This window comes from Geotrypetes seraphini, chromosome 2 (assembly GCF_902459505.1).
Source record: "Geotrypetes seraphini chromosome 2, aGeoSer1.1, whole genome shotgun sequence".
NCBI lineage: Eukaryota > Metazoa > Chordata > Amphibia > Gymnophiona > Dermophiidae > Geotrypetes > Geotrypetes seraphini.
The window spans coordinates 518,771,172-518,788,262 of NC_047085.1; the positions used below are offsets into that span (position 1 = coordinate 518,771,172).

The following is a 17,091-nucleotide window of genomic DNA, read 5'->3' on the forward strand; positions in this document are numbered from 1 at the left end:
CACCTCCGACATTTTAGAGAGGGTACCGTTAACCACCACCCTCTGAAGTCTGCCACTAAGCCAATCTTTAACCCATGCTGTTAGAGTCTCTCCTAATCCCATTGATTTCATCTTATTCAGCAGCCTGCGGTGTGGGACGCTGTCAAACGCTTTGCTGAAGTCCAGGTACACGATGTTCAAGGACTCTCCTGAGTCCAGTCTTCTTGTTACCCAGTCAAAGAAGCTGATAAGATTGGACTGGCATGACCTACCCTTGGTGAATCCATGTTGACTGGGATCCCGGAGATTTCCCTCGTTCAGGATCGTATCTAATTTATACTTAATTAGTGTTTCCATGAGTTTACACACTATTGAGGTGAGGCTTACCGGTCTATAGTTCGCAGCCTCAGCCTTACAACCCTTTTTATGTAGAGGAATGACGTTGGCTGTTTTCCAGTCCAACGGAACTTTCCCCGTACTTAGTGAGAGATTGAAGAGCATAGCCAACGGTTCCGCCAAAATATCTCTCAATTCTCTGAGCACTCTTGGGTGTAAATTGTCCGGTCCCATGGCCTTGTTTACCTTTAACCTTGCCAGTTCGTTGTAGACGTCCCCAGGTGTGAACTCAAAATTCTGAAACGGGTCATCCACGTCTTGTTTTACCTTCAACTGTGGTCCGTGTCCCGGTGCTTCGCAGGTGAAGACTGAGCAGAAATATTCATTTAGTAGTTCTGCTTTTTCTGAATCCGCCACCGCGTAGTTTCTGTCCAGTTGTCTAAGGCGTACTATACCGTCTGTGTTCCTTTTCCTATCACTGATATACTTAAAGAAGGATTTGTCCCCTTTTTTAATGTTTTTTGCCAGAGTTTCTTCCACTCGAAGTTTGGCCTCCCTAACTGCTGTTTTGACCGCTGCAGATCTGGTCTTATATTCTACTTTAGCTTCTCTTCTCTGCGTACGTTTGTAGGAAAGAAATGCTTTTTTCTTCTCCTTAATGAGGTGCGAGATCTCTTCAGTGAACCATTGGGGTTTGTTGTTTCTTTGCCGTTTATCTACTGATTTTATGTAGTGATTAGTTGCTTCGTGTTTGGATGATTTCAGGTACGACCATATAGTTTCCACATTGCCGGTCTCTGCTTGGTCCTGCAGCGTCTGATGAACGAAATCTCCCATGCGTGCGAAGTCGGTGCCCCGGAAATTGAGCACCTTTGTTTTTGTAATTGATTTAGGGAATCCTTTCCCAAGGTTGAACCATACCATGTTATGGTCGCTGGAGGCTAGCGTATCTCCTACCGAGACCTCTGAGACGCTTTCCCCATTGGTGAGTACCAGGTCTAGGATCGCCTGGGCCCTAGTGGGCTCCGTTACCATCTGTCTGAGATGTACTCCTTTTATGGAGGTCAAAAGCCTCCTGCTGCTGCTGGTTGTTGTTGAAAATGTGTTCCAGTCTGCATCAGGCATGTTGAAGTCCCCTAGCAGTACAGTGTCGCCCCGTAAAGTTATATTCTCTAGGTCTTCAATTAAATCTGCGTCCATGTCTTCCGGTTGTCTTGGAGGTCTGTATACCACACCAAGATACAGGCATTTTTTGCCACCTCTTGCCAGGTTTACCCAGAGGGACTCCGCCGTTACCGGAATTTGAGAATAGTGAGGTTAGTTCAAAGAGGTGAGGTGGTTCTTGTGGCGTTAGATTATTTTTGAGAATAGTGATGGTGTTAGGTTGATTTCAAGGAATTGTTGGGTAGTAGGGTTTTTTTGAATAGGATTTTTTTTTTCTTTTCTGAATGTTCTGAAGTCTGGGGTCATTATCAGCAAAGTGGAGAGTTGGTGGTCCAGTCTCGCTGCTTGTGTGGCCAGGAGGCCATCGTATAGTTTTTTCCGCTTTACTTCTCTGATTGGGGATATGTGAATGGAGAGTGGGTTCTTCTTTGGTTGAGGTGGTTTGGATTATGCGGTTGTTCAGGTATGCTGGGCTGTCGCCATTCATGGATTTAAATAGTAGACAGTAGATCTTGAATTGTATTCTTGCTTGTATTGGTAGCCATTGTGAGTGTAGGTACGCCTCTGTGATGTGGTCGTGTAGATGAGTCTCAGAGCTGTGTTTTGGACTGTTTGTAGTTGTTTAATCATGGTTGCGGGGCAGGGGAGATAGAGAATGTTGCAATAGTCTAGAAGATCCAGCACTAGGGCCTGGACTACGATCCGGAATTGTGTTTCGTCAAAACATTTTCGCACTTGTCTTAAGTTTCTCATGATTGCGAAGGATTTCTGTACTGTTTTATTGATTTGTGGTTGCATGGTACAATTTACCAGGAACGATTGTTTAAATCTGGATTTATTGAATTGCCTTGCTGCGAGAAATGTAGATTGGGGTGCAATCTTTTATTGATTCTTTCTGGGGTTGTCCAGTAGTCAAAGCATTCCGGAGACGAATATAGTTAGGTACTTAGAAGTCCTGATGGCTCAGGGTATTGCTTTTTCACCAACAGGTTTTCTTTTGGATTTTGTTTGGGAAGCTGAGCTTCTGGCTAAAATGATTATCCTACGAGTTTGGATCATTGCCGACTCTCGTTTTGGGCTTGGCGTAATCGCCTTCATGCCCTTATGTTACTGGAACGTGATGAGATGAGCACCTCCTTGAAACATAAACAATTTTTTCTTAAAATCTGGGGAGCTTACATATATTCTCTACCACATCGTGCTCAAAGCCTTATTCTTAACTCTTTTTGATACCCGGTGTGGCTGTTGTGTTTCCCGGGAAGAGTGATCTTGTCGTTTTCTGTTGACTTTTTGTGCCACTGCGGACCGGAATCCTTTTTCTCTTTTTTTTTTTGGGGGGGGGAGTTTTGGTATTCTTCCCCCTGCTAGTGATTTTGATTCGCTGTATTTTCTGTATAAAATGATGATGCCAATTTTGACACTGTTTATTATTGTATTGTTTTCTTGCAATTTCGTCAATAAAATTTGTTGAACTATACATGTGCTGAGTGTCATAGTGGTTTTCACATCTAAAAGTTCACGGGAGAGAAACCATTTACATGTGCTGATAATCATCATGTGATGAGCTGAGCGAGGCAGGTCACACTTTGCCTGGCTCTGGAGTCCCCTGCATCATCTAGTTCAAATTTACTATTTATTCATCCATCGGTGGCATCAGACAACCTGGCATCGCATTATATATAAAATTCTCTTTACACTTCTCCCTCCGTATTCGCTGTGATAGGGGATTAACAGACCCATGAATACTGAAAAGGCGCGACTAACTTTTTCATATGTTATTTGCTGTTTTCTATTAAAAACCATTGTGAATATGGTGAAACCGTGAATAACATGGTGGGAGACCTGGTTGGTGAAGAAAGTGCCGGGCATCAGCAATTTTCTCTATAAACGCTTGGAATCAGCGATTTCTCTACGCAAGCTGATGTAATTTGGGGGGAGGAGCCAGCAAGCTTAAAACCGTGAATAATCAAAACTGCGACTACGGAGGGAGAAGTGTATAACATTTAAGGTCTTAGAAACATGAGAGCAGATAAAGGCCAAATGGCCCATCTAGTCTCCCCATCTACAGTAACCATTATCTCTTTCTCTCTCTAAGAGCCGCCTTGTTTAGCTCACTTGCTAAATCCATGCATTTCTGCTAGAAATCTAAGATCAGCAAATAAACAACTCCTTCAAGTCCCTTCTTATAGGGAAATTGTTCATGAGCACAAAAGAAATGCAATTATCTCTGTTAGAGGGCCTAAGTTAGGGAAGATAAGGTGAATTAGCAGTTCTTAATTCTCCACTCTGGCATATGTTGGTCTCTCTGGGTGGTATCTGGAGCCAGTGAAAGCATTGTATGCCAGTCCACAGGCCAATGGCTCCTTTACATCGACATTTCCCATACAGGTGGGCACCCCCGCTCTCCTCTTTCTTATTCTTGTTGGTGTTAGAACCTTTTCGTTGTATGCTCTGGTCAGAGGACATGGGGAAAAAAATTAGTCCCCATCCCCATGAGCTCAGACCCCATCCCTGCAAACTTCTGATCCCATCCGCACAAGCCTCAAATAGTTATGATTTTATATTAAACTTATTTTATTAAAGTATAAAAAGAAACAATATTCTGTACAAATGTCATTTTATAAACACAAATAATACAGAGCAAGGATCAACAAAACCCTGTCTCCCCTCCTCTATCGAGAAAACTGAATAAGCTAAATTGTTACAGAAAAATCATGCTAACAGAATACCGCAGACACACATGACAGGAATAGTGTTAGGGGAGTGCAACTAGGACAACTGCCCCCTGATCAGAGAGAGCCCTTAGCCAGCTGGAAGCTAAAGAAGCACGGCCTGGGTTTGCAGTCCCCAGTTATGTCTAACACCAGCTCTAGCAGGATACATATTTCAAATCTGATAAAATATTCTAATCACAAAATTGGAAAAAAAATTATTTCTTCTACCTTTTGTCATCTCTTCATTTTTTTTTCTTCAAATCATGCTGGTCTCTGTTTTCTTTTGTCTTCTCTTAACTCACTTGCCAGGGTCTCCTGACCATTTGACCTTTCTTTCTCCATGCTTACCATCCATCTTCTGTCTCTGTGTATGTATTGTTCCCCATGTTCAGCATTTCCCTTCTCTAGCTCCTATACATCCCTTTCTAGTATTTTCCCTGTACCCCTCTCCCTATCTTCATCATCTCACCATTCTATGATCCTCTCCCTCTGTGTACAGTATCACTCCTATACAGTATATCCCTATGCTCCCCTGTCCAGCATCTTCCTTCTGCGTTCTTATTCTCCTCCATGTCTAGCCATCTTTTCTCTGTGTCCATATACCCTTCCATGTCTAGCATTCCCCTCTGTGTCCATATATCACCCCATGTAGCATTCCCCTTTTTGTCCCTATTCCTATGCTCCCATCCATGCCCATCTTCATAGAAACATAGAAATAGACGGCAGATAAGGGCCACGGCCCATCTAGTCTGCCCACCCTAATGACCCTCCACTACCTTTGCCTAGTGAATAGAACCCACGTGTCGATCCCATTTGGCCTTAAAATCAGGCACGCTGCTGGCCTCAATCACCTGCAGTGGAAGACTATTCCAACGATCAACCACCCTTTCAGTGAAAAAGAATTTCCTGGTGTCACCTCGTAGTTTCCCGCCTCTGATTTTGCACAGATGCCCTCTTGTTGCCGTGGGTCCCTTGAAAAAGAAGATATCTTCTTCCACTTCGATGCGGCCCGTGAGATACTTGAACGTCTCGATCATGTCCCCCCTCTCTCTACGCTCCTCGAGCGAGTATAGCTGCAGTTTGTCTAACCGTTCTTCGTACGGGAGATCTTTGAGTCCCGAGACCATCCGGGTGGCCATTCTCTGAACCGACTCCAATCTCAGCACATCTTTGCGATAATGTGGCCTCCAGAATTGCACACAGTATTCCAGATGGGGCCTCACCATGGATCTATACAATGGCATAATGACTTCCGGCTTACGGCTGACGAAACCCCTGCGTATGCAACCTAGGATCTGTCTTGCCTTGGATGAGGCCTGCTCTACCTGACTGGCAGCCTTCATGTCCTCACTGACGATCACCCCCAAGTCCCGTTCTGCTACCGTTCTTGTTAGGATCTCACCATTAAGGGTATAAGTCTTGTAAGGATTATGGTTGCCTAGGTGCATGACTTTGCATTTTTTGGCATTGAAGCTAAGTTGCCAGGTCCTAGACCAGCGCTCCAGTAGGAGTAGGTCGTGCATCATGTTGTCGGGCATTGAATCTTCGTCCATTGTGCATTTGCCCACTACATTACTTAGTTTGGCGTCATCGGCGAATAATGCTATTTTACCTCGAAGCCCTTCTGCCAAGTCTCTTATAAAGATGTTCATTCTTTTTGTATATCTCCCTGTGTCCAGCTTCTCACCTTTCTTACTCCCTCATACTAATGTGTCTCTCACAGTCTCTCTTTCCTCCCTCCCTCTGCTATGTTCAATATTTCACTCAGGCAGACGATCAGGGGGCAGGAGAAGGAGATTACAGAGGAGGATAGCAGGGAAATGCGAGAGAGAGAAGGGGGGAGAAAGAGCAGAAGGAAGCAGAGAACTGAGAGAGAGCAAGGGGCAATAGCAAGAGTTAGCTATGCCCACCCCCCCTACATCATCCACCAGAGCTCCCTCTTAAAAGGGGAGGAGCCATTGGTAGTGCTGCCCTATTCAGGAAAAAAAATTTCGACTTGATTCAGCCTATTAAATCGATTTTTCGATTTGATTCGATTTTCCTCCCCAAGTCAATGTTTTTTTCAAATATCCTGGTGGGTTTAGTTTATAGCCTCTTCACCCCTTTTATTACATTACGTTACATTAGGGATTTCTATTCCGCTATTACCTTGCGGTTCAAGGCGGATTACAAATGGAATGTCAGGACATTAGAAGTATTTAGGGAGTAGTTTGAGTTGCTAAAGATTACATCTGAATTGTCATGATATTAGAAGTACATATGTAGTAGTTGCAGGTGATGCTTGGGACATTTCTGATTGTGTTACTTTGGCTTTATGTGTTTTTTTAATAGAAGAGTTTTTATTTCTTTTTTGAAGGTTTTGTAGTCTGTAGTCGAGGTCTTCACCCCTTTTATAGCCTCTTTACTCCCTTTGCTCTCTCCTACCCACACTGATGCTGTGGTGTAAACAAAATAAACAAACAAAAAAGACTTTTCTTCTCTCTCTTAAATCCTAGTTCACGTTTGTGGTCTAATACCACAAAATAGAAAATAAAATTATTTTTTTCTACCTTTTGTTGTCTGGTCATTATTTAGATCTTGTTGGTCCCCGGCTCTGGTTGTCTTCTGATAACTTGCTTGCCAGGGTCTCCTTCTTTCTTCTTTATCCGTGCTAACCATCCATCTTCTATCTCTGTCCTCCCCTTCCCTCTCCCGGAGGTCTGGCATCTTTCCTTTGTCTCCATCCCCAGATCCACCTTTTCTGAATTACCCTTTCATCCAAGATCTCTCCCTCCTTCCCCACCACTCCAAGGTCCACCAGCTGTCCCTTTCTCTTCCCAACTACCCTCCCATCCAGTATCTGTATCCCCCCCTCCACACCATCCTTTGTGTCCAACTTCTCTCCCTTTCGGTTCCTTCCCTCCCTAAATCCCATTGTTCACCATCTCTCTCCCTCTCCTCTGTTTTTAGACCCATTATTTCTTCCCCCACAAAGTCTGGCATATGCATGTCTCTTTGAACCCCCTAACCTCCCTCCCTCCGTGTACTTGTACACCAGAACCCCCCTCCCACGAAGGCCTGCACTGTCCCCCCCTGAAGGCGTCCCCCCCAAAGGCCTGCACTACCCCCCTGAAGGCATGCACCCCATCCCTAAAGGCCTGTCCCCCCAAAGGACTGAACTCTCCCCTCAAAGGACTGCACCTTCCCCCCCCCGAAGGCCTGTTGTCCCCCCCCCCCCCCGGAAAGCCTGCGTGTTCCCCCCCCTGGCCTCCCACACATTCAATTACTTAATCCAGCAGGGAGCAGCCTGCAGAAAGGATCACAGGTACTTTAGGGATCCTTGCAGGTTGCCATAGGCCTCAGGAGCTGTCGTCCATGTGCCGCGGTCCCACCCCTCCTCTGATGTCAGAGGCATGATCGCAGCAGAGGGAAGACAGCTCCTGAGGCCTATGGCAACTTGCATGGATCGCTAAAGTACCCGCGATCCTCTATGCAGGCTGCTCCCTGCTGGATTAAGTAAGTGGATGTGCGGGAGGCCAGGGGGGAAGCCGGACACTACAGCACTTCCCGACTGACCCTCCCCTCTCGCCTTCTAAAGCAGGAGCAGCAGCGGCCGGCCAGCAAGAGACAGTGCTGATCCTGCTTTAGGGGGGAGGGTCAGTCGCCGAATTGGGAGGCCAATTTTTTTTATTTTTGAATCGATTCGAACTGATTCACCCAAAATGAATCGGTGAATTGATTCGAATCGTGAATTGGGCAGCACTAGCCAATGATGCTCAGCCATTCGGTATGCGTCAGAGGCAAGCGTTAAAGGTGCTCGCCTTAGCGAGAGCGCCTTTGCAAAGGGCCTTAAGAAGAGACGAGTCACTGCACGAAGAGCAGAAGGACAACCACAGCGGACACAGAGGAAAGCCATAACGGACCGACAAGTGGACAGCAATGGAAACAGCAGACAGAAGCAGGAAGTTGAGCTACCCAGTTTTCTGCCCCGTCTGTCATATGTATGAATACCTCTGGGAGGTGATCTTATGTTTGCACTCGATGCGGGGTACTGGAGAGCCTGAAGAAACAAGTCAGACTCCTGGAGGGCAGAATACTGGAACTAAAAGCACTTCGAGCAGTGAAGGAGGAGGATAGAGAGGCAGAGAATGTCAAGACAGAAAAAACCATTGAGGAAGAAGTCCGGGAGTTAGAGAAGTTCATCAAGGAGGCATACAGGGAGTCTGTGGAAAATCTCCAGCAACAGTGGAACTGCCAAGATACACCTACACGGAGTGAGAACCACCTGGTATTTTAACCCATAGGGATTCCATTTGGTCATTTGTTGCTGTCGCGTTCACACTGGTTGATTTAATGGTGTCCTTGATGTATAATGCGATTCCTCCTCCTTTATGATATGTCCTGTCTCTTCGGTAGAGCTTGTACCCTGGCAGAACTATGTCCCAATTGTTTTCCTCATTCTACCATGTTTCTGTGATCCCTATGATCCCTCTCATTATTGGCCATGACTTCTAATTCCCCCATTTTGTTTTTTAGGCTCATTAGTATACATGCAGTTCAAGTCCTGGTATTTACTCTTCCTTGTTCTTTTCTCTTGTGCTTCGTTTTTCTTTCCGTCCCCTTCCTGACTCCTGATTTTTGTCTCTTTTGTCTTCCCCTTGTGGTATGTTCCTATTGACCTCCTCTTGTTCCTTCCCTTCATCCTGTTCCATTTTGACTTCCCCTTATAGTACGCTCTTCCTATCCTCCTCTCGCTTCATCCGGCTTCCTTGTTCTTTCAGCTCCTGTTGTTTGCAATTTGCGTCTTCCCAGCCTTTTTCCCACTCAGTATCTTCTTGGGATACTGTCTTCCAAAACGTTGATACCAGGTCGACTGTCGGCTTTCCCCTTCTACTTAGTTTAAAGTTTGCTCGATTGCTCTTCTGATGTTAGTTGCTAGTTGTCTAGTCCCCGCCATGCTCAGGTGTAGTCCATCTCTCTTGAAGAGCTTGTTCTTGCCCCAGAATGTTGTCCAGTTCCTCACGAAGATAAAACCCTCTTCCTCACACTCTTAATTGATTCTAATTAACACCACTAATTCCTTCTTAAAATGCCAATTATTGCTGCTAATTATATTATTCAGTTAAATAATTTTGGGGAATTTTTGCAGTACAATAAAAACTACAAGGGCTGTCGGAGGGTGAGAGGGAAACACAGCACGGATGGGTTGTGAGCTGGAGTGGGCCTTGGGACCAAGGGTGGCCTTTATGGGGAGCAGGTGCCCCGTTACATGAGGGTAAGTTGGATTTAGACGTCAACTATTTTGTAAAAAACTATTTTGTAAACCACCTAGAAATGAAAGGTATTAGGATAGAAGACACCAATGTAATGTAATAGTGGAAATGCCCCTCCATGTCTCTGGTAATGGGAACTAAACCATGTGCAGCTGTCCGAAGCCTTTCCAAGTGACATAAAGATGATTCCTGCCTTGGGGTTTTTTGTTTTTTTAGAAAATGTGCGTCCCAAATGGCTGGTTAGACCGCTGCCTTCAATTGGGACATCGTTTATAGAATTTGCCCTGGTCCAGCTAGTTTCCACTTTTTACGTTCAGTACTTTTGCTGACGGAACAGAAAAAGTGGAAACTGGCTGGACTAAGAGGGGGTTACTGCTCACGCCAGGAACATTACAGAGCAATGGGGAATGGAAATGGCGAGGAAGGAGCGGGTGGGGGGGGGGTCGCCTCTCCCCCTCGCTACGTCACCGCTAAAAGCCTTAACACATGAAAATAAATTGTGACAAATGGAACAAATGATCTAAATTAAAATCTTTAAATGCTGAGTTTAAAAAGTGCAAGTGAACATTATTTATAGTGATCAACTCGCTCTTGAAAACGGCGCCTCTGGATCTGAACGCTGGGAAGCTTTTAACCAATCAGGATTTGCCATGTCAGAACTTGAATAACCCAATAAAATGCAGTGTTTAATGATTAGAGGAATGATTTTAATGGATTTTAAACCTAGTATGAGAAACGCTGGTAAGTCTGGATTGAAAACTCATTTTTCTGAAACGTGTTAGCAGCTTATCATTGAGTCAACTATACCATGATGCACATGAGTAAAAATATAAGAATATGTAAAAGGTTCAAGAACCATTAAAGAGTTACAATCTTCACATGTTTGTAGTTCAACATGTCAAAAAATTGCCAAACAAAATGAAATAGAGAAATGGATTCAATGAATCATAGCTTGCCACGTCGGAAATTAAGTGAACCAATCAGATGTGGTGTTCGGCGTGGCTCAATAATGGTTGTGGGAATGATTTAGTGAATTTAATTATTTTAAAGAATTTTAAACTTAATGGGAAAATCCCTAAATAAATTTTAATAATGAAGGAACTGAATAAGTGAAGAGAATATATATTGTGATTTGTTGATGATTGTGTGAACTGTCACAATATTCTCCGGTTGGAAACATGATCAATGACTCAAGTGCACCGAATGAAGTATTTCATTCTTACCTTGAAACTTCATGAACTCATGTTAACATACTGGGTCAGACCATAACATAAGAACATAAGCGTTGCCTCTGCCGGGTCAGACCAGGGGTCCATCGTGCCCGGCAGTCCGCTCCCGCGGCGGCCCCCCAGGTCCATGACCTGAAAGTGTTCCCTACATAACCTAAAATATCCATACCCTATTCGCTCAATGTCCTGTAAGGTAAACCTCTATCTGTACCCTGTTATTCCCTTTGCTTCCAGGAAATCATCCAGTCCCTTTTTGAACCCCAGAATTGTACTCTGTCCTATCACCTCTCCGGGAAGAGCGTTCCAGGTGTCCACCACCCTCTGAGTGAAGAAGAACCTCCTTGCATTCGTTATGAATCTGTCTCCTCTCAGTTTTTCTGAATGACCTCTTGTTTTAGTTGTCCCTGCTAGTCTAAAGAATCTGTCCCTCTCCACCTTCTCTATGCCTTTCATGATTTTATAAGTTTCTATCATGTCCCCTCTCAGTCTCCGCTTCTCCAGGGTAAAGAGCCCCAGCCTGTCCAACCGTTCGGCATATGAAAGGTTCTCCATACCCTTTATCATCCTCGTTGCCCTCCTCTGGACCCTCTCGAGTATTGCCATGTCCTTCTTGAGGTATGGCGACCAGTATTGGACGCAGTATTCCAGATGTGGGCGCACCATTGCTCGATACAGTGGCAGGATAACTTCTTTTGTTCTGGTAGTGATACCTTTTTTGATAATGCCCAACATTCTGTTCGCTTTTTTTGAGGCCGCTGCACATTGTGCCGCCTGCTTCATTGTGTTATCCACCAATACCCCCAGATCTTTTTCTTGGCTGCTTCCCCCGAGTACCCTCCCTCCCATCATATAGCTGTACATGGAGTTCCCCTTCCCTATGTGCAATACCTTACATTTCTCCACATTGAAGCTCATCTGCCATTTTTTTGCCCACTCACTCAGTTTGTTCAGGTCCATCAAGCCCAGTAGCCCATTCAAGTCACTAGTACCTGGCCAAAACCCAAAGAGTAGCAACATTCCATGCTATCGATCCATAGCAAACAGAGGCTTCCCCTATATCTTAATAACAGACTATGGACTTTTCCTCCAGGAATTTGTCCAAACCTTTCTTAAAACCAGCTACGCTATCTGGGCAGATTAGATGGGCCATTTGGCCTTTATTTGCCATCATGTTTCTATGCTCTTACCACAACCTCTGGTTCTTAACTATCGTCTGAGTGAAAAAAAAATTTCCTCCTATTGGTTTTAAAAGTATTTCCCTGTAACTTCAATTTTTGACAAAGTGAAAAATCAATCCACTTGTACCTGTAGATTCAGGGGCAATGTTAGGAAATTCTACTTTACGGAGAGGGTGGTGGATGCCTGGAATGTGTTCCCGAGAGAGGTGGTGGAGAGTAAAACTGTGACTGAGTTCAAAGAAGCGTGGGATGAACACAGAGGATTTAGAATCAGAAAATAATATTAAATTTTGAACTTAGGCCAGTACTGGGCAGACTTGCACGGTCTGTGTCTGTATATGGCCGTTTGGTGGAGGATGGGCTGGGGAGGGCTTCAATGGCTGGGAGGGTGTAGATGGGCTGGAGTAAGTCTTAACAGAGATTTCGGCAGTTGGAACCCAAGCACAGTACCGGGTAAAGCTTTGGATTCTTGCCCAGAAATAGCTAAGAAGAAAAAATTTAAAAATTTAAATTGAATCAGGTTGGGCAGACTGGATGAACCATTCGGGTCTTTATCTGCCGTCATCTACTATGTTACTATGTTCTACTCCACTCAGGATTTTTTAGACTTCAATCATATCTCCCCTCAGCCCTAACCTTTTTAGTCTTTCCTCATCCTCTTAATCATCTTGGTCACTCTTCTTTGAACCGTTTCTAGCGCCACTCTATCTTTCTTGGAGATAAGGAGACCAGAATTGAATGCAATACTCCAGGTGAAGTCACACCATGGAGCGATACAGAGGCATTATAACATACCTCTTTTAAAATAATTCTTAGCATTCTGTTTGCTTTTTTGGCCGCCACCACACATTAGGTGGAGGTTTCAGCATATTATCTAAGATGGAATCCAGATCGTTTTCTTGGGCACTAACTCCCAAGGTGGACCTTAGCATCCAGTAACTGATTCAAACAAACGATGAAATAGAAAACGGAAAAAATGAATGAATTTAATAAAAAGGACTCCAATCTATCTTATCGTTTAATCTATTTGGTTAAAGTGAGTTAATGTGAAATATCCATTAAGACTCTTTCCTTTTCCAGGCCATTTCTCGATCACCTCTCCTCTGATTATTCTCAATAGTTTCTATGGCAAATCATTGTAAGTGATTGAAAGAGTGTTTACTTTTATTTCAATGCGCTACCTTAGGTTCATCGATGACATTTCTTTTGATGTTGGTTTTATGTTCCAACGTGTGGATCCTCAGTTCCCCTGTAGTCATACTGACATAGACCACATGGACATCTTATGGCATAACCAACATAGTCTGTCTAGCATAGTGCTAAAATGGTTATGTGTAATCTACCAGATGGAAAAGCTTATTGAAGAGCAAAGTTCAATAATCGAGATCAATTCTTATGGAACAATGTTTCATTGGCTGATAGTAAAGATATCTTAACATCCCACACACAGTTCAACACTACCTGACTTGAAAAGAAAATGCTGAGATATAGTACAATCTATACCAGTGGTCTCAAACTCAAACCCTTTGCGGGGCCACATTCGAGAGTTTTAGCACAAAGAAGCTGGTTTTTTGATGCTCAAATGTAAATGAGAGAGATTTTTGAAAATAAATTATTATCTTAATTTATAATTACACACATTGAATTGTGAAAAATTTATTCACATAAAAATTAAAAATTAAAATAATTTATATACAGGGGCTTTTGACCAGTGATGAAAACCAACCCCAATAGGTTATGATCTGTTTGATTATGGTCCAGGGTTTTTTTGAGGTCTTTTCTCCTCTGTTTTAAGTCCATATTATATGTAACATTCAGTGTTCCACATTATCTGTTGATCTTAGGTACTTGGAGGGCCGCGGAAAAACTAGTTAATGCCTTATTAAAGAAATGACAATTTTGCATGAGGTAAAACTCTTTATCTATATATATATAAAATCGGAGGTATGTATGTGTGTATGTGCCGCGATCACGCAAAAACGGCTTGACCGATTTGAACGAAACTTGGTATGCAGATCCCTCACTACCTGGGGTGATATTTTCTGGGGGTCTCGCAGCCCACCTGCACCAGTGGGCGGAGCTACAAACAGAAAATCAGATTTCACCCATTCATGTCAATGGAAAAAATGTAAAAAGCTGCCATTCTCACAGTAATTCAAAAACGGCTTGACCGATTTGAACGAAACTTGGTATGCAGATCCCTCACTACCTGGGGTGATATGTTCTGGGGGTCTCGCGGCCCACCTGCACACGTGGGCGGAGCTACAAACAGAAAATCAGATTTCACCCATTCATGTCAATGGAAAAAATGTAAAACAGCTGCCAACGCAAAAACGGCTTGCCCGATTTGAACGAAACTTGGTATGCAGATCCCTCACTACCTGGGGTGATATGTTCTGGGGGTCTCGCGGCCCACCTGCACACGTGGGCGGAGCTACAAACAGAAAATCAGATTTCACCCATTCATGTCAATGGAAAAAATGTAAAAAGCTGCCATTCTCACAGTAATTCAAAAACGGCTTGACCGATTTGAACGAAACTTGGTATGCAGATCCCTCACTACCTGGGATGATATGTTCTGGGGGTCTCGCGGCCCACAACTCTATGTTGCTTGCTCAAGGGTGGGTTCACCCAAGAATTTATATGTTTTTCTCCAGGAGGTGAAACTAAAATTGTTGTTTATAATCACGTTTTGCGTTAGTTGTATTGTATTAATTTTGTCAAATATTTCACATTATAATTTGAATATTGTACTTTTTATTAAGCTGTAAAAAAATAATTTCATTCACCACTATAAAGTATCTTTATTTGAATCCATTTACAGTGTTATTGCTATAATTAAATACCCGTGCAACGCCGGGGCATCAGCTAGTAGTTTATAAAACTTTCCTTTAACAGTTAAAAGGAAAGATATATAAACTATAAAGAGTTTTACCTCATGCAAAATTGTCATTTCTTTAATAAGACATTAACTAGTTTTTCTGCGGCCCTCACATTTAAAGTTTAATATCTTTTCTTTCTCAAAAGTGACACATTTCAATCACTATATTGAAAATAAAATCATTTTCCCTACCTTTGTTGTCTGGTGACTTTATTTTTCTGTGCTTTCAACTATGTTTCCAGGGCCTTCTTGTCCTTTGACTGTTTTTCTCTCCATCTTCACTTCCTGCCTTGCATCCATCTTTGGCATTAACTTAATGTTCAATTTTTCTGCTTTCTTTTCAAAATCTACGTTTCCATGTCTTACCTTCCCTTCCTATCTCTCTCTTCTTCCGTCCTATTTCCATGGTCTGACATCTCTTTCCTTCCTTTCTCTCCCTCCTCCTTCTTTCCTTCCTTTCCCTTGGTCTGGCATCTGTCTCCTTCTCTCCCCCATGCCCTGGCATCTCTCCCTCCCTCTCCATGGTCTGGTATCTCCTTTCCTTCCCTCCCTCCCATGAACTTGGCGTCTCTTGTTCCTCTCCTCTCCCTTGTCTTCCTTCTCCTTCCTTCCCTCTCTTTCCCCAATTTGGGTGCAGCAGCAACAGAAACAGCATTTCCCTTATCCCTTTCCTGTACAGCAGTAGCATTTCTCTTCCCCTTTCCCTCCCCCTCCCTTTCCCTGTGGTGCAGCAGTAGCACCATTAGCATTTCCCTTCCCCCTTTCCTGTGCAGGAGAGGCATTTCTCTTCCCTCCCTCTCCCTTTCCCTGTGCAGCAGCAGCAGCATTTCCCTAGGGTCCCCCTTTCCTATGCAGCAGAAGCATAGGCCGGCTCCCTTGCTCAGTCGATTGTTCCGTTCAAAGCCGCGGGGGGTGGCTCCTCGCGAGATTCGCGCCTGCGTCTGAAGCCTCTCTGATGTTGTGACGTCAGAGAGGCTTCTGATGCAGGAGTGGATAGCGCGAGGAGCCGCCACCTGCGGTTTTGAACGGAACGATAACTGAGCCGGCCAGACACGCTGCTGCTCCACAAGGGAAGGGGGAAGAGAAATGCTGGTGTGGATGGCACCAGGAGCCGCCGCTGGCAGTAGCTTTCACCGGAACAATCAACTACAGCAAGGGAGCAGTTGATCATCGCGTCCAGACCGCGGGCCACAAAATAGCACCTGGAGAGCCGCATGCAGCCCATGGGCTGCGTGTTTGAGACCGCTGATCTATACCTACCTTTCCAGGGGTTCAACTGAGGTTCGCCTTTTCCCAAGGGAAAATTTTAAAAGAACTTTTATGTCCCTCATTGTTCCCAAGACAGAGTATTCACAATATACTTCCCATGGGACATTTTAAATGCGGTTCCAGTTCCATATGTGCAATAACTTTACAAACCAAATAGATCGTAATTCCACGATCTGTTGGTAAGAGCAGATAGCGTAGCTGGTATTAAGAAAGGTTTGAACAAGTTCCTGGAGGAAAAGTCCATAGTCTGTTATTGAGAAAGACACGGGGGAAGCCACTGCTTGCCCTGTATCGGTAGCATGGAATATTGCTACACCTTGGGTTTTGGCCAGGTACTAGTGACCTGGATTGGCCACCGTGAGAACGGGCTACTGGGCTTGATGGACCATTGGTCTGACCCAGTAAGGCTATTCTTACATGCACCCCCTCATACATTGGGCTGTTTTGGGGCTGCTTTTTCAAGGTAATTAATTAGGCAGGATTATAAAAATGCATCTGGCAACACTTCTCGGAGCACAGGGGAAGTGAGTGGGAATTGGAAGAGAATTAATAATGGAATATGGGAGGGGTGAGGGAGAGAAGCAGGAAAGAGAAAATCATGCAGAGTGAAGGAACGAAAAAAGAGAGGAAGGGGACTGATAAAGGAAAGTAAATCATTTTAATTAGGGTTACCAGATGTCTGGATTTACCTGGGCAGGTCCAGGGTGTCTAGATAGCTTTCTAAACTGTCCAGTTCTTGCCTGTCTCCCGCCTTCTTCCTCTGCTGAAATATAATCTTCAGGTGGGCCAGCAGCTTCAGTGAGGTGAGCCTGCTGCTATCGGACTGACCCAGAAGCCTCTCTGTAGCATCCCACTTACCGTACACAGGAACAAGAAGCTCCTGAAGAGAGAAGGCTTCCGGGGCAGGCCAAGAGCAGGAGGCTCACCTTACTAATGCTGTTGGCTAGCCTGAAGATTAAATTTTGGGAGAGGAGGTGGGGGACAGGGTAGAGGGGCTGAAGAGAGAGGGAGCCCAATCCACCAGATGCGCTCCCAAGAGAGGAGGTGGAGAGGAAAACGGTGACTGAGTTAAAAGAAGCGTGGGATGAA

The 17,091-nt window shown here is 44.3% G+C and overlaps 1 protein-coding gene and 1 long non-coding RNA gene across 2 annotated transcripts in view; both read left to right on the forward strand.

The window, feature by feature from the left end:
• The window catches only part of LOC117355029 (zinc finger protein 850-like), a 92,246-nt gene that overhangs the window by 31,105 nt on the left and 44,050 nt on the right, over positions 1–17,091 (forward strand). The window lies entirely within an intron of this gene.
• On the forward strand, positions 1,352–2,958 carry LOC117354664. Its single transcript, XR_004538223.1, has 2 exons — positions 1,352–2,421; positions 2,469–2,958. It is a non-coding gene; the product is annotated as an uncharacterized LOC117354664 (long non-coding RNA).